Genomic DNA, 22,484 nt, shown 5'->3' with positions numbered 1-22,484 from the left:
ATATAAATCTTACTAACCCGTGATTTTTCAATTGTTGATTGTGAATGATAAGTATTTGTAAGCACGCAGCTTCCAGCTGTTTCAGGTAACTAATAAAATCTATGCGACTATCTAATCAATGATATTTAAATGTTTCATGTAATTTTTCGATATAAATCTTGCTAACCCGTGATTTTCAATTGTTGTTTGTGAATGATAGGTATTTGTGAATACGCAAAAATCGCTGCACATTGTACAATGACATCCTGGTAATTATCCTTATAACCCTGACAAATTATCTAGTTATGGCCAAAGTCGTTTTCAAACTATGCAGTTGACTGACCCAATTCTTCAGTGTATGCTTTGTTTTATCAACAAATTGAACAATGTAAACATCTCATCTGACCCACTAACCCAGATGTGAGATTGTTTATTTTAAAATATCTCGCGCTCTCCTTGTGATTCAGTTATGCCACCGTTCACTGTGCATAGTTAATTTAAATATTTTTAATTCCTTTATTGAAGTTAAACTATTTTTCATTTTCTGAATTTAGTAAATTTACTAGAGTTTAATTGAAGAATAAATATATATATATATATATATATATATATATATAAGTACACATATCTCGATTGTCAAAATATGTTAAAAAAAGAGTACATATATTAATAAATAAATATAAAATATATGATTCTACATAGTCTGGAATATTAATAAATACATATTTTCTTTTTCAATAATATAGATATGTCCTCGGGTAGGTATTAAAAATCGCTACCATTTCGATGTTCTGATTAAATGATAAATATATATATACCAGTAGGCACATACATTACTCATATATATATTCTTTATATACAATATATTACTTTATTTTTTATAAAGATAAATACCAATATTACATCTATTAGTGTGTAATTCCTTTTTGTTGTTTTTTCTTTAATATTCAATTGATATACTTCCATTTCACAGCCCTTCTGTGTCTCCTGGGACCTGAAAATTATTTATAAAAGGAAAACTTACCCTAATCAAGGTATTTCCGGTTGGGTGGTACACAACAACCTTGATGAAGAAAACTACCTAATTAACTGTATTTTCCGACTAATTTCAAATAAACTCTTTGACTATTTATTCCTATATAATATTTTATTCTTGCTTGAATCATATAAATTAGCTGATAATTAATTTTTCTTCCGAACGAAATCCTAATACAGAAAACCCGTTGATTTAATAACACCTTTCTAGTTTAGGCTTTTGAATGATAGCTGTTTCAAATACTTTTTTCGAAATGGTAGATTGATGTTTAGAATTCCGGTTAAAACGACAAACACTTTTAACACTGTCGCTATACGCACGATGGATTTTAATTGATCAATTTTTTTGATTCTAAATTTCTTTTTATTTATTTTTTATAAGGAAATTTTTTCCGAATTGCGCAGACTTTTAATTATCTCGATTCTTAATAAATTAGTTTCTTTTCCGAACTATTACTTTTAGAACAAAGGTTTGAGCATTTGTTGTTATTTCTTTTCGAACTGTCTAGATTGTGTTTATTTTAAACTAAAACGTAAATATTTATTACTATTATTATTATTTTTTTAACCAAATTGATGTTAAATTATAATCTATTTTTAAATTTCAATTCACGAGCACATCCACTCTAGATGAACGACAAAACTCTCAATCGAATTTCAATTTCACTTGAATGGAATAATTATTTTTAAATTTTGATTTAACTTTTAATTCAGTTATCACTTTTTTGCACTTCACTAAACACTTTTTAAGCACTGAGTTTAAATTATATTTATTTTCACTGTTTACCCAAATTAAACTGACTCAATAAAACTTCAATGATGGGATTTTCAAAGGAATTTAAACTGAATTTAAAATTTCTAACTTTTCACAAAACTTCCTAAGTCCAGGGACTTGTTCAGAATTTAAACTTAGACTTTTTCAAAATTTAACACTTAGATTATTTCACTAGAATTTTACCAATAGACGTAGTACTGCGACGTAAACTCCGTTTTCAAACTCTCGACTGATTGTCCCAAAACTGGTGTGTACCTTTATTTTATACCCTTCTCAGATTCCAAAAGACGTATCTGAATTTCCTCTGATGATCGATTCCATCTTTTACCAACTCGCAAATCCGAACATCCCTGCCATTAATATCGATTGTGCTTCCATAAGATGTTCTGCTTTCCGGCTCTGGGCGGTGGTTAATTTTTATCTCACGACTCTAAATCGATAGGGTCCGAATCGGGTAAGTCTGTGTTAATCGCCCAAGCTCCCTTTGTCCTCTGTTCATACAAAATGTAGTTAAAATCTCATGATTTTGCGTTCCTTTTTTTTTCTCAATTCGCGATAGGTCCGTCCTCAATAACATATATATAGATCCCAATTTTATGCATCTCGTGCGAAAATTGTTTAAATCCATGTCGAAGTCTTTACTACGCATTTTTGAATTTCGATTTGTCTAAATTCTACTTAATTTTATTGACACTTATATGAGCTTTTCCATTTCCACCCGTACTTTCTCTTCTTTATGTCGCAGATTCGAATTTTCCCTTTTTCTTCGAATTTTATATTATTCGCGACGTTTTCTTCCACAAATTTCTTCTTTATTCTTATGTTATTTCTCATTACTCTACAGCTACTTATTCTCCAAGTCGTATTTATTTATTTCACGGATAAATTAGAATTGTATCGCTTTTCTCCACTTGGATCATTCCTTATCACCGTTCTTTACCCTTCCTTTTATCTTTTTCTCACTTTTCCCGATGTGTGTGGTCTCCAGGAAAATTTCATACTTCATTTATTATTAATTAATATATATTTTTCCACACTTCTATGGGAGATATACCTAATTTGACTCTGGGATATCTGTCACTTTTATTGCCTTACTTGATCTCCGCCCCATCTCCTATCTCTTACATACAAGATTTCACATATATTATACGTCTGGACATCTGTTTACGTTCCAAATTTTGGTACTAGACTCGTAAATTTTATTTAATTTCAAACCTATTAATTTTAATATCTTTTGCTTTAAATAAACATTCCATAAGGTCCACGTTAAAATTAATCGTCTCTCCAATCGTTTATTACCTTAACGTAAATAAAAATCATGTTCGGATTTCGATTGTTTATATTCCAAAATACACATGAGACCGTCAACCTTTTATCTTGTTTCGATCCCTCTGTAATCTTGGGTAGCTCTAATATCTATCTAACCTAATAATTATGTAAAATGTCTACTTTTCCTGAATCTAATCTATCGCTATATGTTTAGTTTTACTGTCTTCTTCTGATACTCAATTTTCATGTCCCTAGGACCTTTGTAGCAGTTCAAAAATCTCTGTATTATCCTTCCATTCGGTCGCCGCACTTTTCTAAAATGTCTATTTTTTTGCGAGATTTTCATTCAAAATTGATTTACCAATATGTCCGTTTCATCTTAAATTGATAACGATTAATTTCCATTGTTTCCAAAACTCTCACCTCTCTTTAGTACGATTTTTTCGAACTCGACACCCTACTTCTATCATAAATAATTGCACTACAGTTGAAAATTCCGCCAGTAACTTTCCTTCGCTTTTCCCGTCCTTTTTTATACTATCACGTTTATAATTTTTTTCATTGCATTTTCGTGTGTGTGTTTTTCCAACATGAAAACTTCAAAGCACTCGATTACAATGGTTCGCTACCTCCTAAATTTCTCAGTTATTGTAAACATTCCCAGGAGTTTGTCACCTTGAAAGTCGATGCTTACCCTAAAGTGCGTTCACCTCTAATTTCTGTGAGAATCGAGACATCGTTAATTATCTATTTTAATGTCGGGTCCATAGTTCATTCCTTTGTCTTTCGTAGACACACGCCCCTCCGTTCACTGATTGGTTACTCAAAATTTTATAGTTCTTTGTTCAGATCTATTGGTTGACAAAATTCAATATTTATTTTTAGGCCTAGAAAAGGGGGTTTCTTTCTCGTGCTAGACGATTTTACGACCTCTCTGCTTTCGTCCCGGAACCTTGATTTAATTCCAACTATTACAGGTGTCTACTGCAAGCAAGCTGGATCAATTCTTTCTCCGCCAGATGTCGTTAGCATGTCCGTTTTCATAAATAATTTGCATATTTTTTTGCAGCTATGGTTTATCTGTTTTTTTTTTCACTGTGATTTAAAGCCTTTCATCACAGGTTATGCGGTGCTAGCAAGTATCGACATATTACCGATATAATTGATAAACCTTACGGTGTTAATGATAAATGTGTATGGAAGGTTAGGTAGGACTAGGTTAGATTAGGCTAGGTTATGTTTTGTAGTGCTAGCAAGTATCGGAAAATTACCGATATAATTGATAAACCTTATTGTGTCAATGTTGAATGTTTATGCTAGGTTAGGTTAGATTAGGTTTTGTGGTGCTAGCAAGTATCGACATATTACCGATATAATTGATAAACATTACGGTGTTAATGATAAATGTTTATGGTAGGTTAGGTAAGACTAGGTTAGATTAGGCTAGGTTATGTTTTGTAGTGCTAGCAAGTATCGGAAAATTACCGATATAATTGATAAACCTTATCGTGTCAATGTTGAATGTTTATGCTAGGTTAGGTTAGATTAGGTTTTGTGGTGCTAGCAAGTATCGACATATTACCGATATAATTGATAAACCTTACGGTGTTAATGATAAATGTTTATGGTAGGATAGGTAAGACTAGGTTAGATTAGGCTAGGTTATGTTTTGTAGTGCTAGGAAGTGTCGGAAAATTACCGATATAATTGATAAACCTTATCGTGTCAATGTTGAATGTTTATGCTAGGTTAGGTTAGATTAGGTTTTGTGGTGCTAGCAAGTATCGACATATTACCGCTATAATTGATAAACCTTACGGTGTTAATGATAAATGTTTATGCTAGGTTAGGTAAGACTAGGTTAGATTAGGCTAGATTAGGTTTTGTAGTGCTAGCAAGTATCGGAAAATTACCGATATGATTGATAAACCTATCGTGTCAATGTTGAATGTTCATTCTAGGTTAGGACCCATGAGCTGTTATTCGTGAGCTTTTCAGGTTGTCTATTCAGTGGGCAGGAATCTGTCTACGTATTTATTTTCACCCCCTCCCCATTTTGTATCCCTGAACTGAATAAAATAATTTCATACCGTACAAAAGGTGCTGTAATGCTATATCTTGGATTGGATATAGAAATAAAGTTGACACGTGTCAGTCGATCGATTGGGGATCTACCCTGTTTCAGCTTTAGAAGGTCACAGATTAATGTCAAGACGCGTGACGCGAATCACGCATTTATGAATAAACGATGAAGACTTCCATATAGCTTAAAGCTTATACTTAAGTTTGGTATTAAGTTTGTGGCCATCCTACTCCAAGAGCACGATTTAAAAAAAAAAAGTTTAAAAAAATAGAATATGACATTAATCTTGAGATTAAAAAAATGTACGAGTTTATTAATCGATGCTAGCAGCTTGGGTTATGAGTTATGATGACGTCAGAATTCATCGGGACAAATGGTTCAGGTTTTTTTTATATTTTATTTTTATGTAAATACCGCATAAGAGTACAAACTGCTCAGAACCGACTGGAGCCAGCGAGACTATGGCATCCCCAATTGGAGTATGTTGTGAGGCTGAATGTAGTGAGGAGGGGAAGAGGAAGGGGAAGGTGAGGGCGGTTTAGGGAGTTCTTCGGATTGCTAGTCGGGAGCCTTAATCCTAGACCACGGAAGCCGTCAAATATTGTCAAGTGTCCAAAACAAGTGTTTGTACATCATAAAAAAAAAAATCTTAGCACCAAGTATTTTTCGGAATTGTCCGACATTCTAAATCCATTGTCGGCTCTATCATCACTGCACAATTCTGAATAAATGTTGCATTTTTTTGGAACACTTGAATGGAGCAAGTGTAAAGCTTTTCGTTCGCAGGACAACGCAAATGTCCGATACTCATTCTGTACTCATGTCGCAAACAACTCTTCCGCGCACAGTGCGTGCATGTCGCTACTGAAAGTACAAGACCCGTGTCGCAAAAAACGTCTGACATAAGTGACGTCATTAACACTTTAACCGCCGCGCATGTTAATTACAGTAACACTTTGTCAACCGTTCACGTGCCTCATTCGTGACGTTTTCTCCCTACAAGACGCTGATCACGGATACCACTCGTCATTGAGTTTCCTACTGTTTGTATTAAAATCACGAGCTCCTTTCATGATCCGCGTTATCGGAACGTGAAGATTAATTAATAATAATAATTAAGATTATTTGCAATTATTTCAAGAAGCTGAACTCTTAGATATAAGAAAAATTTACTGTATGCAATGTCTGAAATTTATATTTTCACGAAATGTATACTTTACAAAAAACGTAAATCGCTCCAGCAGTAGAGTAAATAATGCATTTGAGGTTGCCCTATGCAAAACTAGGCTTGCGCAGAGACATGCTTTTTTCATACAATACACTGATCAGACTGTAGAAATTAGATGTAAAAATATATCGTCTTACAGCGTATACAAAAATGTAATAAAGACTTGGATCGTTACCAATGACACAAATACTTACCTGCTATAACATCCTACCTGCTGTAACTTTACAAATTCTTAATTTTTACCTAACTTGTTTTTTTTATTTATAATTTTGAAAATACGGAATTATTTCTTTTATCAATATTTTAATACGTAATTTTATAATTTCTAATCTTAATCGCATAATAAAACATAAGTATACCCACGACTGGCGATGCCTGTATGATGTTTTTAGATATTATAAATATATGTGTACTACTGTACTATATTTATGGTTTAATTGTATAATTTTTATTTTTAAATTTTATAGTTCTTTTTTTTACTACTTAATGTAAAATGTTTATATATTTATATGTATGTAGCAAAAAAATTATTAATAAATAAAAAAAATGTTTAGGCCACACACACAGCAATTTATATTCGTATTCAGCGTCAATGTTTCGAATTCGAATTCTACAACTATCCAAAAATAAGTGGGACTGCCATAAAATTATAATATTGTATAATCATATTTTTATTCAAAGAAATAGAAAGTTCACGAAATTTCTTGCTAGAAATGATCTGAATGAAAAAATATATATATACATATTGCGTGGGTCTTGAAAAGTGTATGAAAAAATATATTTAGAATTTTCAGTGGGTGTAGAATTTCATTTATTTGAGAACAGTGTGAATAATTTATTTATTATGTTGATAGCATTCCGCTCAGTATATTTTATTAAAAAATTTCATTCCGTTTTTTTTATTTTTCAAATTGTACTAGTTTTTTTTATCTAGACGTGAGCACATCAAAAAGCATTATATAACAGCGACAAACAATTTAGTTTCATCATTAAATTAATAAAAAATATTTTTTAAAAGGTTATATTAGCTATAAAGCATAAAATATATTTGATTTATATGAAGCAGGAAAAACACTCGATCTGTGAGTTCTGCGGCGTTGTAAAATGTGCACAGATTTTTCCGTAATTTGTAGTCCATACAGAGTGGCATAATTATGCTTTTAGCATCACCCCGGTGAAAGACCACTATGCAGAATGGGAACGTTACCGAAAATGGGTTTGGTTCTGTTTGGTGACCAGATCTGAATAGCCAGGTACTTTCCCACCTTCGTATTCTCCATTCTTCTTCTTCCCCTCCCTCTCACCCTTGTGTAAAAATTATCCTACCAAAAAATTGACAGCATGCCAACCTTCTGACAAAATATTAGTCATTCAGAATATATATCGAGTACACGTGTTCTTTTCCTAATAGATATCATGACGGAATGCGACAATATCAGTATGTCAATATCTATATCAGTATTTGTATGAACACGTGTTCCGCCGTCCTTATAAAACATTCGCTTTCGACTGATACTTTTTAGTAACTCTCAATTCATTCGTTATAGGCCTGCGGTACGAATTTTGACAGGAAAACGAATATTTTGACCAGATTTTTAATGATCAAGTTTTCTCCATGTGCGGTACGGTTCCATGATAACTCAACACAGTGACATAAATTCAACACACCTTTAAAAAGTTATATAAAGTCATTTAACACTATGAAAAAAAATATTTAAACCTAACCTACTTAACCCAGTTTAATAAAGTTTTTGTTTCATCAATTTCCATGACTTTATGTAACTTTTTAAAGATGTGATGAGTTATCATTTTGATAATTTATCCGGTCACCGTGCGGTACTTATAATAAAAAAAGTTTCAGATGACATACAAGCCAGATTTTTGAACTCTTCAATGATATACAGTTATCAACTCTCAAAAATAAAACATGCATCCATAATTTGTTTCCATTTTTTTAAGTTCTTAAAAAGATTAATAACAAATAACTGTTTTCAGTTTTCTTTGTTTACCAATCTTAATTTCTATTTTCTTTGTCTTAGAAGTTGTGTTTGGAAACGTTCACCGCGTGTTTTACTCTAACCACTGTAGCTACAAGATATTTACGATACAATGCGTTGAGCGCTGGCGATTTGCGTACCTTTGGTCTTGAATTTGCCCGCACTCAATAAAAAAATCCTACCTCCGAATATTGATACGAAAAGAAACTGTTAATTGTCGTATAAAGCCAATGAATTTACCATTTCGTAATTTATCTTAAGTTTGTAGGAAGAGTGTATTTATAAATAAATAAAAAAATGAAAAAGAAATAAGAAAATTCGCTGATTTGCGTAATATGGTATAACGGTTGTTTGGCAAATGAGTTTTAGAATTTTTTTCTTAGATAACAACGTGAAGTTAATAATAATAATAATTTGCTCTTAAGGAACAATTATTTGTAAAGGTAACCTTGGACCGTACGAGGCTTTATTTCTGTTGAAGATGAAATTAGATTTTTTAAATATTCTTGCTTATGATGTAGTCATGTAGTGTATCGTAGATCTACTCCGGGTAAGAGGGGAGGGGACTGCGAGCTAGGTGGGTCGAAAAATTTTTTTTTTCGAGTATCGAAATGTAATAGGGGTCAAAAGACGCGTATGCTAATCAATGGAAAAATACAAACACAAACAAAAAATGCCTTTACGTTCAAAATATACAGATAACGTTTTTTGGATGTTTATCGCCGCTTATCCAATATATTTAGGTTCTATAAATTTAGCACATCATGGCAAGCGCACAAAACGTTTTTGCAAAATTGGCATAATATGGCAAAAATCGCTCGAGTGTTGATATTTGAAAAACAAGCGCTACATTGTAAGTTTTCGAAAAAGGTCTAAAATTTGAGCATTTGATTAAAAAAATTGGGGTTCACCTTTTTACAAACAGATGAACTTTGGCATTTTAAAACAAAAGGCTATCTTTCTTAATAACTCGGTAATGTGAGTGATTTTATGCATTCCAATTTGATAAGAGTACATCGTTATACAGCTCTTAGATCATTTTTCACAACTTACTATCTTTCAAGATAAAATAGAAGCTATTAGGTATATACCCATAAATAAATCACTCACTAGATCGATATCTTCGGGCTTTTGTGTGAAACAAATTGGTCCTAAACAACCATAGATATGCTAATACATAGACAGTAAAATTCTCATTCGGAGACTACTTATTATACTATACACCAATGAAAAAACTCTGAAAGTTTATTCCATAGACCTTCAGGGTTTTTCTTTGGTGGATATAGTTAGGCAATCATATGACGTTACAATATTTCGGTTCCAATTTTCGATCGGAGTTATCTCCCCCTGTATATACCGAAGAAAATAACCTAATTTATTCACTGAAGAACCACAGACATTATATTGTTATGATAAGGTTATCTATCAATAATCTACATTACAGCGATAATAAACAGTGCTGATTTCAAAGTAAATACTTAAGGTCTTACCTGAGTTTGATAACGTTAATCTCGTTAACTAATATAGTTGAAGTTAACCGTTCTTAATCGATAGCATCACATTACCTCGATGGTGTAATTCGGGGAAACTCATTACAAAAATCATAAAGCATTTATGTACGTTTTATAATCATAGTATTTTGCTTCAGAGAATAAAACTTGTCGACTAATAGATAGTTTTTAACTAGTAGGTGGCTACTTACCTAGATAGTCGATTATGTCTTATACATAATATTACTATAGATTCATTTATTTATTTATTTATATATACGCCTAAAAAGGCTTTTACATAGAAGTGATACATGATGCAGTACAATAAGAGAATATGTATTATACAGGAGATATTGACAGTAAATAGATTTAATCCATTTTAAAGAAGGTAAAAAATACACACTTGTAAAATTGTGATTACAAGTATAATGAGAAAATGTTAAAAAATATGAAGCAATATTAGTAAAACGTAAGAATAACATAAAGTAAAAAAGAAATTACAACAACACTACATATAAGACAGATCATTAAAACTAATTTACCAACGCTACTCTAATTTGTAGGATTCAACAAAGTGTTGGTGTAGATTATGCTTAATTCTATATATGAAGTCAATAAATAAATCAATAGCATCCCCATACTTGTTGCCCAGATCATGCATCCTATTGGTCAGTGAGTGTGTCTGATAGTTGGTCGAGTATGTGTTACAGAAGAATGTTATATTTTGTCTTGTATTCCTAGTTGGCACATGTAGTTTAATAGTGGCAAGGATGGCAGGACTATCAATTAAGTTGTTAATGACTCTGTGTAACACAACCAGGTCTGAAATAATTCTCCTGTCAGACAGTGTTATTAGATGCAATTGATTCATCAAACTGACATAATTAATGTAATCAATAGGAATTCCGAGCTTAAAATTTACGTACTTAAGAAATTTGTGCTGAACTCTTTCTATAGGTATTATTGGAGTGAACTTTATATAAAGGGTACCAAATAGGTGAATTACACTCCAATTGACTTCTGACTAATGAAATATAGAGGGTTCTCATACAATCTATGGACTTAAAATCAGTTAAAGTTCTGCAAAGGAAGCCAAGCATCTAAAGCTTTATTAGTTATATAGTTGATGTGTTCAATGAATGACAAGTTTTCATCGAATATTACCTACATCCAAGTCACGAATATGTGATACTGGTATTAATTTAATATTATTTAATGTATAATCATGTAATATATTATAACGAGTTTTGGAAAATCGTATTATATTTATCTTGTACACTATCTGTGCAATGCTCAGCTTGTTTATATTGTGATAGTTTCACAACATGAAAATGCCGAAAATTCATACATTTCTTCAAATTTTCTTTTAAACCGAAAACCATCTTACCGAAATTATAATATATTAAAAAAAGTCACACACTGCATATTTTATTCAAAAGAAATAAATTTATATTCTCTCAGGGAATAAAAATGTGTCTTGTGTGATGTTTCACAGATACAAACATCGAGAGATTATTTATGCAACCCTCAAACTCGATACAGTACAATGTAAAATCACAAACCTTATTCAAAAAAGGCACGAAATGCAGGTCAAACAAGCTGCCTGCTGCAAGCAAACCAGCACAGCATCCGCACCAACTTCACGTCTGTGTACACAACACTGCACCACGTTCCTTCGGGAACCGGTTTCCTTCCCGTGACAATCCCGCCCGTTCCTCGAATCCGTTCCAACTCCTTATTTATAACTTATAAACGTGTACCGAGGACTTTAGACGCAGACATTTGGGCCGAGCTACGCCTTTTTACTGACGGTTTGACACTGACAGGTTTGCGAGATAAGCATGACATTAGTCGCTGTTCGCGTCACAATACACATGTCATGGCGACACCAATCCACCTGTCGGTGAAGCATGAAACGAACGTTTTCGTTATTTACATTCCTTACAAATTCCTGCATGCCTATCTGCAATCCTGGGAATCCAAATACGTTTTCATGTATATTTTTTGATTTGCATGTTACCTGTTTGAAAACTATGTTTATAATATAGCGGATTGAGGTCACGCCCGTCATATCTATGACATTTTATGCATGATGTTATCACTGACAAGATGTTTAATGTTTGACTAGAATTGAGCAATTACTTCGTAAGCTAAGTAAATTAGAGTTAAATGAGATGCAAGTTTGTGATAATATTATTATTTACTGAGAGTAAAGTTGAGGTAAGAATGAGTCAATGTTAGAAGCCTTCAATCTTTTAACGAGCGTTATCTCGACTAGGTACATATTTTGACTGTTAAATTAAATACATATACCTACCTACGGTTAATTTAACGGTAATGGCAAAGCTAATGAAATGGTATTGGGCCGCAGGTAGGGTTGCCACAAGATGATTTGATAAAAGAGGGCAGATGGGTCTAAAAGGGAGGATTTTCTGTAAAAAAGGAGGACATTCTGAATTTAAACGAATTTTTTATAATTATTTTACTTTATTTTAATCATATTTAGCTGAGCTGCCAATTTTGCAAAGAAGTTCTTGGTTTTTTAACAAAAAATTATAAAAATCTTCACTTGTTTTTGCATTCTATTGAGTAAGAATTAAATATTTAACTGACAAGATTTCATGATGAGTTTTATTAGTCAGGGGCTGTTTATTACGTTTTTCAATGAGTTAAAATACTGGCGGCAAGCTTGTAAATGTTTAAAAAATTGCTTCACGTACTTGAGTGATAATTATTTAAGACGAAAGTATTTATATTAACCTTAACGATGCTCAGGATGGGGAATTATTTCAGAAACAGTTAAATATAACAGTACTTTATATTTACGACAGCCACCTAGAGTCAGCCTTTAGATAACTAAAAACGGGAGGTCTGTTTGATAGATTCAAAACGGAAAAGTTGCAATCGTAAAATGAAGTACCCATCTGCCATAAAATAAATGATATTCATTTTCCAGGGATATTTTATTCTCCAATGTGCTGTATTACTTCGGGGGTTTAGGATCACAGGGGCCTATCTACTAAAACATAGTTCTGAGATAAACACAAATGAACTTTGTAATGCTCATATGCCCACCTGTATTTCTTAAACGGCTGTATGTACCAAATAGAGCTTCGTGTCACTAATAAATATAATTGTCGCATTACCGTAACCAAGCCTAACTAAAAACACCAGTTTTGTAGTTAGGCTTATGTGATCCTAAGCTCCCGAGTTTTCTTCTTACGCGAGTTCATGCCATCGCCACTTACAAGTGAATCTAGCGCCCCGAGGCGGAGATGAGAGTATCGACCCGTCTCCCCTCCCTTCTACCACCGCCTCCAGACTTCTAGGGGGGGGAGAGGGCGGGGGCGGTGAGTCATCCTGAATCCGAGGCACTATTAGGAAATGTTGTGAATATTGAAATGGTATAATAAAATGATAACAATCGGCCTTTGTGCACAGTGTCACCGGGAATTTAATCAATGGCTTTAACTATTTCTTCATTGTTTGTTAAATTAACGTGGGTAAAATAGGACCAAGAATGGTGACATGAAGATTTGTTGAAATGTGTAACTACCTATAAATAACTCATTTATAAAAAAATCACACAAATTATGTAGGTATATTAGGGTGTCCCAGGACATAAGGAAGAATTTTTTTTCATGAATTCAAATATGCATACCCTCCACACCCTCTTATTTTATTCCATTTGATCCCAATAACTCATATAATAAATATTATTTTGATTTAAAACCGGCAACCCGTGCCGACTTGATGCCAAACATATGGTTAATATGGAAGGATTAGAGTTAATATGGAAGGATTTTCAACTTTCATTTTTGTCGGATAAATAAAATTAAAAAATGCACAAATGTTCAAGTATGTATTATTTTATATTTAAAATGGTTTATTGATTAAATTTTCTCTTCAAAGTTTGTTTTTTTACAGTCAGGATAAATCTTCCGGTGTTCCTGAACCGACCGTGATTAAGCCATGAAAATCTTGCATTAACTTGACAGCTCTTTCAGCTGTATCATTCACTACCCTCAGCGACGACACCTTCTTTCTGGCTTCTTGATACGAAGCATTATTTGACCACATCGTAGGGCATTCGTTAAGAAAACTGGCATCTATTTTCAGACGATCAACAAAATATTTGCTTTTGACTGAAATGAAGTCATAAATATTTTTCTCCGAAACAAAATTCACTAAATTATGATATGAACAAAAACCTCAATACAAAACACAATTGTAACTACTTAATAAACTTACCATTCAATTAACCTTACCATCAAGATCTTCCTTCGACGGGATGTAACATTTGTCATGGGTTGATAAATTATTTTTATTTTAGTTGTTTGATCCACAGCATCATCTAACAGCGATAAAATAGATACTTCATCGGTCAAATACCATAAATGCTTACTGAACAGAAATAAAGCTGCCATTGAGATGTTTTCATCAATTTTTTCGTAAGCCTTCATCGATTTCAAAAAGCACAAGTCCTGGTAAGGTGCTTTGACTGCTATAATACATTGTAGCCATGGCTTGACATAAGATGTTACTATGAACAGGCAAACTTCTAAAAGTGCCGCCTTATCCTTACCGGTAATTTTAAATTGCGCACAAAGTAATGATATTTTCAAGGAATAAAGCGCCTTTGCCATCCATCGAGCACCTGGAGACCGAATCTTAAATTTTCTCGCTGTATCTCCGCCTAAAACTATCACAGAGAGCTCTAACAACTCTCGATAGTCATCTCCAAGTATTTTTGTTGTCCGTGCAGTACGGTAATAGTCAAGCAAATCGTTGATTTCAGAAGCGGTTAGGTGCAATGTGAGATTTTCTCTGTAGCACTGAATTTTATCGGAATCAACAATTTTACAGTTATCTCGAAACTTTTTGACGAGTGGGATGTCAGGGCTTATAGTCACTTGACTGATTTTTACTTCAAACACAGCTTTTAATACCATCTATGACTATATTTGGTATATATTGACAGTTAAATTCACTTCCCGGATATTGTTGAACAAAACTTCAAGAACTTGTCCATTGGATGGCAGTTTAGAACCCGATATTTGGTGTTTTACGACTCCTATTAAAAATATACTATTTTTAGAACTGCGTAAATCTAACAACATCTTGCCTGAATGAGTGATATTCGTTTACTAACAAAAAAGCAAGTTCTTACAAGCTCATCAACACGTTTGCTCGCGGGCGTCTTAAGAGGGTAGCAGAGATAACGATTTTGTCGAAATTTACTAAAATAGTTAAAAAATTGGTCAACTGTGTCGCCCTCGTCGTATTTTGTAGACAATTCCGCCAAAACGTTACTGAACAAGTGGTTTGATGCTAATATCCGGGCATAAACGCCCGAGGTCTCCCGATCGACAACAACGAACATTCCCGATGACATATTACAAATAGCGTGTTTTATCTTTGCCGTTTATGTGGTAGCTGGCTTTCAATTTTTCCCTACAATGTGGGAATTTTCCCTTGAGATTCCCTAATGTGTTGATAAACATTATATGAACGGCTTTTTAAAAACTGGCGGATATCCACGATTAAAATAATTTGATTTTATAAGTAAACTATGAGCTTTTTACTGGGTTTAACCACTACTATTTATGCTAATTTTAGTTTCAAAATACATAAATGTCAAAAGAGATCTCAAAGTTTTATGTAAATTTGCATCTTCTCCATATGAAATAATTATTAGAGAGGTATTGATTTAATTAACATGTAAACTAAAATTCCCTATAAAATTGTAAGAATTTAGGAAAAAAAAATTTTTCCCCAAATATTGGAAATATTTCAATTCAATGAGCACACTCCCTAACGGCCGGCTCTTCCGACTTGCGACTGATGAGGGCTGTCACAACATTGAAATATAAAACACCGTTGAGAATACTTTTATTTATTTAAAAGTTTAGGTTTTTACAGTGAGTAGGCTGTCACAACATTGAAATATAAAACACAGTTGAGAATACATTTATTTAATTAAAAGTTTTGGTTTTGACAGTGAGTAGGCATATAAAAAACAGTTTTTATAATTTTTTTTATGCTTCCGATTTTGTTGTCCGGGTTAAATCTTCCCCATAATCTTCCCCCCCGCCCTTGAGGTGTTTTTGCACAAAAACGGCGCTATACAAGTCATCAAAGTATTATTATTATTATTTATTATAGGAAAAACTAAACCCTTCCACTCACTTTTCCACAAATGATCAGCTAGTCAATCAACACTATGCAAGTGCATTATATAAGTAAAATAAATACAAAACAATACAAGAACAACAACACGTCAACTCACCAGAGATCAAATGGGAAAAAAAAATCACCGACTCCAGATATTTTCATATCAGAGGGTTCGGCTCGGTAAAACTTCTAACAGGGCCTATAAATCCTACTGATCCCTCAACATAAATATTTAAAAAATCTTTCGTTATCCTACATGTATTCAAAATGACCGACTTTTGCATCTTTATATATAAATTTTTTGATAGATCTAATACGCCTAAATTTTCAATGAGAGAGCTAGGTATGATGCCAGTAGCCGAAATAACGAATGGTAATATTTTTATAGTCTGAGAATGCCAAATTCTTTTATTTCGTTTCCTAAATCTGTGTATTTTTTCATTAACACATTTTTGAATGTTACAGGAATTTGGAATAGCGACATCAATGATATAAGTTATTTTTATAATATTGTCATGTAAAACTATACCGGGTCTATTATGACTAATCGTTCGGTCTGTTAGTATAGTTTTATCATAATATATTTTATAAAATTCAATAATATTTTATTATTATTGTTATGCATTTTTATTAATATTATTATTGTTTTTTGTATTTCTTTGGCATTCACTATGTAACAATTTGTAGACATTTTTTGTAATAGCTAGTTAATGACACGGACGTGTCGAAACCGGTCGCTAATTTAATAAAATTTATACGTAACAAATGTACATTGTGAATAATAAAACTCGTTAAAAACAAAAAATGACTATTATAGTTTCCTATGAAATATTGATATTTTCATATAAACACTAATGATTCCACTTTTACGTTAAAACTTTTTAGGCTTATAAATAAATACACATTTAAGATTCTTCCAAAATTTGGTATGGTAACAATCATTTTAAAAATATACTAGAATAATGTCTTTCCCTTCTTGGAATAAGTGGATATTGATATTTTTATTGTAAGTAAGGTTCTCGATTTCGATTGCAGAGGTTGCGGGTTCAAATCCCGGCATGTGCGAATAATTTTTTTTTTGGGAAATCAAATAATTGAGGTCAGGTTTGTGTTGTTTGCTTTATCTGGTGTTTCTGATGTGGGAAAATTAATTTAAGGGATATTTACAGATTGGAATATTCCAAATAATAGAACTTTTGTGCTATTTTTTTTGCCTAGATCGTGATAGTGAAAAAGTTTGGCAGTAAAATGATTTACGAATTTTTTACAATATTTATGTATTTTTATATATGTATTTTTATAACGTCCCGATAAACCATTTTTTGGCAGATTGACTAACGGGTTCAAACAGTTATATAAAAAATATATATATATACATATATTATACAATATAATTATATTTTATTTTCATTTGTTCAATTCACGAAGAACTATAATAGCCAAATTAAATAATCAAATTATTATTATAATTAAAAATATTTGCACAGCCCTAACACTAGTCACATGAAATACGATACGTCTGTTCGTCTATACTGATGGAAGCAATTATAATACTGCTGTCTCGTTCGTACATATCCACAGCGGGCGCAAGCAAATGAGATGAGTTGACAATAATTAAGACCTGCTACATATTGTTCAGCTGGAAGGTAATATATAACAAGGTACAATCATCTCAACAACTTTCGCCTCAACGCTATTCAAATTCTTGTTCACCTTTGACACGCTCCCTTCAAATTACATGAACAAAGTCTACGTTTTGATTTTATGTCTACAATATATACGTATATCGAAAATTAACCATTACCCTTATGTTTTTTAACACTACTTTACAGAAGAGAGCGTCGCGAACGACCGCTTGTGGCGAACGATCTTCGCGTTATGATTGAATATGTAAAATGCAATCATTTATATGTGTTTAGAGTTTAAATGGAAATAGAATATCACCAATTAAATCTTTAAATTAATTTAATTTATTTATCAATTAAGATAGTATAAATACTGTTTAATTATACGGTTTTTTTTTTTTTTCAAATTGCTGTTTTTTAATACATAAAATTGACTTCAAAGTAAGTGTATTTACATAGTTTTTCAAAATAATATCACACAGTTACTTAGCTATTATATAAAAATATAGAAAGTGGGTCCTATAGGTTGAGATATGTTCTATTAAAAAATATTTTTTATATATTTTTGTCATGTTGTATGTAGTAGCAAATGAAAGTTATCTTGAGGTCGATTGGCGATTTATTGAAAACTACTATATTATAAACAGCTGTAAAGTAAGAAAAATATTTTTTTAGATTATTTATTTTTAACAGGTTGTATATAACATACATGTATCTAAAAAACATATACGATAAATATTTTTTTGAATATGCTGTTACGGACACAAGTGACTTCGAAAATACGAAAAAAACCGCAAAAATAGAAAAAGCCCTCTTGGACTGTTAATGTACAAGTACAAACATGTTTCGATGCAAGTCGGCACGGGTTGCAGTGGTCCCAAGTGAACGAAATATTATTTATAAGTGTTTTGTCATTATTGAAACAAAATTAGAGGGTATGCATTGAAAAATAACAACTTAAATTTTTTTGGGACACCCTAAGGTATATATTAAGCAAGACAATATACAAGACGAAAAGGGGTTTTCTGGTAAGCTGCTCACGAAATGTAAATGTAATTGGCCTCCGTGGTCAAGGGGTAAAGCTCTCGACTAGAAATCCCAGTGTGCGCAAGTAAATTTTATTTGATTAATATTATTTCACGCTTTGTTCATTTAAAATAATATAAAGTATTCTTGCGACAAGTTCCAAAGTAAAATGAACTCTCAGTTTCGCCCTGGTGTAAGACCACCATTTAAAATCGAAACGTTTCTTAAAATGGCTTAAGCCGTGTTCGGTGACCAGATCTGAATAGCCAGATACTCCCCCACCTTCATCTTCCCCATCTTCTTCCCCTCCCCACTACATTTAGCCTCAAAAGATATCCCGAATGGTGAGGCCATAGTCTCACTGGCTCCAGACGGTTGGGAGCATTTGGGACTCTTGTGCATAAACAAAAAATATCAAAATCATTTATATATTTATTTGTTGTTGTTGAACATTTACAGAGTATTAACATAATTATAATTTTAACATTGTGAAAACCGCAAATGTTAATAATACACTTTAATTCAGTTATAATATTAACATTGTGTTAATAATACACTTTAATTCAGTTATAATATTAACATTGTGTTAATAATACACTTTAATTTAGTTATAATATTAACATTGTGTTAATAATACACTTAAATTCAGTTATAATATTAACCATGTGAAGACCGCAAATGTTAACAATCCACTTTAATTATGATATGTATTAACTTTGTGAAGCCCGCAAACTAATAATCCACTGTAATTAAGTTATAATATTAACCTTGTGAAGACCGCAAATATTAATAATCCACTTTAAAATGTTCAGAGATGATAAGAATAATTAGAAATAAGAAGTCAATAAATAAACAAAAAAAATTAAAGAAAGATAAAACAGAAAGATTAATATGTGTTTTAAAAGAAGAATAAATTACAACCATTCACATTAAAATATAACTATTGTATGTTATGTTAGTAGATTGCAAATTTGCTTTAAGAATGCGAGACTGATTATGTAGATGTCATATAGTCACATTCAATAGTATTACATATACAGAGGACATATTCGAGACAGTGGATTGAACGAGGCAATATTGTTATTAAATAAATCAAGATGAAATGACTCCTTAAATGACGTCTGTTGGGAACTTTAATAAGAATATTACTCAGACGATAAGTGGTAAGCGTATGAGCTTATTATGATTAATTTTATATACCAAATTTCTACCGATTTATAACAAGTTTTTAGTTAACTCTTTAAGTTTTTATGTTCCGTTTAAATATTTTATTTTTGAAGATAATATCTATACATTTGTTGTGCCGGAACGTTAATTAGGTATATGAAATTTCCTCGATAGAAAAAAATCGCAAAGAAAACCTAAAAACTTATTTAAAACACGTTTTGTTCAGTTATTTAATATGTTATAGGCATGAAAAAATTCACAGTGTATCTTGAAATGCAACTAAAGCATGTGTTGAGAGTTTTTTGTTATATTTCAAACGAGTCGTGTTTTATTTAATATTTTCACTATTTTCGTTTAATTATTATCGTTTTTAATATTAGCGCGCTCCCTCTAACATTCGCATTTACATATCCCTCTTTCAAACCATCTTTGAACGCTTATTACGGGGACTTTGCAAATTGTCTATTTTTTCCAGGGTTGAAAATTAAAGTATTAAAGTCGTTCCTCGTAAATTTGAAGTAAGGCATTTAGTCCAAGTTTAAATAATTATTATTATCATGATAATAGTCTTGGTATTTTAAAAATTTAGGCGTATTAGATCTATCAAAATATATATAAAAATGCAAGAATCATTCATTTTAAATAATAATAATAATAATAATGATAATAATGATTTATTGTCTTCTTTTCTTATTAACACATAGATATAATGATATCCTCACTGGGATCTCCCGTGCTGAGGATGTCATTTACATATTATAATTTAATTATAAGAAATTAATATTACAACAAAGTATAATGTAGTATATATATATATTTTAAGTAATTTTAAAATAAGTAAGGTACTGTTTTTTGGTATAGTTCAGTTGATTCTGTTTTAGTCTGTGTTTGATTTCAGTAAATTTTCTATTTCAGATCTTCCTATGATAAGTATCCAGCTTTTTATTTCAGATTTAAATGTTAAAGTGTTGAGGTTTTTGAGTGTGAGTGGTATTTTGTTGTAGAGTTTAATACTGTGATATAAGAAGCTTTTTTGCCCAAAAGTTGTATTTGTAATTATTTGTTGGATAAGTTTTTGATCATGAGATCTAGTGTTTCTATTGTACGTGTTTGTTGTTATTTCTTGTGTTTTGTGTTTATGAATGTAAATGAGTATAGTTTTAGAATATAGTTGTTTAATAGACATGATGTTAAGATTGGTGAAGATTTCGTTAGTGCTAGTTCTTACAGGAACTTTCAGTATAATTTTCATTATGGCTTTTTGAGATTTGATAAGTGGATTTAGTATGTTTTTATTTGCACTGCCCCATCCGATAATACCGTATTCTAACAGTGATTGGCAGAGAGCCATGTAGATTTTGATTAAGTCTTTTTTAATGAGCACATTCCTGATAGTTTTGAAAAAATAACTAAGTTTTTTAATTTTATTATCTAAATAGCTAATGTGATTGGTCCATTTTAAATTCCCATCTATTTTTAGACCTAGATACGTTATATGGTCAACATTTTCTAATGAGGGACAATTACAATGCTCATTTAAGTGATGCGGGCTATGAATTTTCAAGTTATGGTTTTCTTCAGAGTTTTTTGTATTTTTTATTTTGAAAGTGATGAATTTGGTTTTATTAGCATTTAGTGTAAGTGAATAGTAGTCTAGCCATTTTTTAATCCTGTTTAGTGTGTCTTCTGCTTTCTTAAATGTTTCTGTCCAATTATTCCCATTTATAAGGAGAACAGTATCATCCGCAAAACTTATGATTTCTCCGTCACATTCTATGTGGCATAGATCATTAATGTATATTAGGAACAGAATCGGACCCAGAATACTTCCTTGAGGCACCCCGCATTTGACATCAATACACTCACTGGTTATGTTGTTAAGTTTCACAGTTTGCTTTCTATTTCCCATGTAGCTTTTAAAGAATATCAGTTCATTATCAGTGATCCCTATGTTAACTAGTTTTTCAAAAAGATGTTGGTGATTTATTGTGTCGAAGGCTTTAGAAAGGTCGAGAAATACTCCAATGCATTTTTTTATGTGAATCTAGAGAATTTTTAATATATTCAATTACTAAAGCTATGGCGTTGGATGTTCCTAGATTTTTTCTGAAACCAAATTGTTTTGGTGATAATAGTTTATTTGATTCTAGGTAATCGATGAGTTGAGTTTTAACTGTTATTTCTAAGATTTTAGATAATGTGTTCAGGATTGTGATTGGTCTGTAGTTATTGATATCTGTACGATTTCCTGATTTAAAGATTGGTGTAATAGTCCCTATTTTGAGTTGTGATGGAAATCTGCTTTCCGTAATAGATTTGTTTATTAGAAAGAGTATCGGTTCGGTAATTTCATCTTGTATAAATTTTAATGTTTTCATTGTGATTTCATCACTACCAGATGAAGATGTTGGTTTGAATTTAGAAAATATTAGTATTAGTTCTTGTTTAGTGATTTGTTTTAGAGCAAATTTAAACCTTTGTGGATTTGGGTGTTTGTTTATTTTTGGGTTATAGTGTTGGGGTTTGGTTATTTTATTCGCTAAGTTCGAGCCTATGTTTGCAAAAAAGTTGTTAATTAGTTGATGTACGTTTTTGTTGAGCGAGAGTGTGCCGTTCTCTGTGTTGATTTCTTCCAA

Source organism: Hesperophylax consimilis, chromosome 12 (genome assembly GCF_061612785.1).
Source record: "Hesperophylax consimilis isolate HC1 chromosome 12, BYU_Hcon_1.0, whole genome shotgun sequence".
Taxonomy (NCBI): Eukaryota; Metazoa; Arthropoda; class Insecta; order Trichoptera; family Limnephilidae; genus Hesperophylax; species Hesperophylax consimilis.
The sequence above is the reverse complement of the archived record's forward strand: the minus strand, read 5'-3'. Positions refer to the sequence as shown.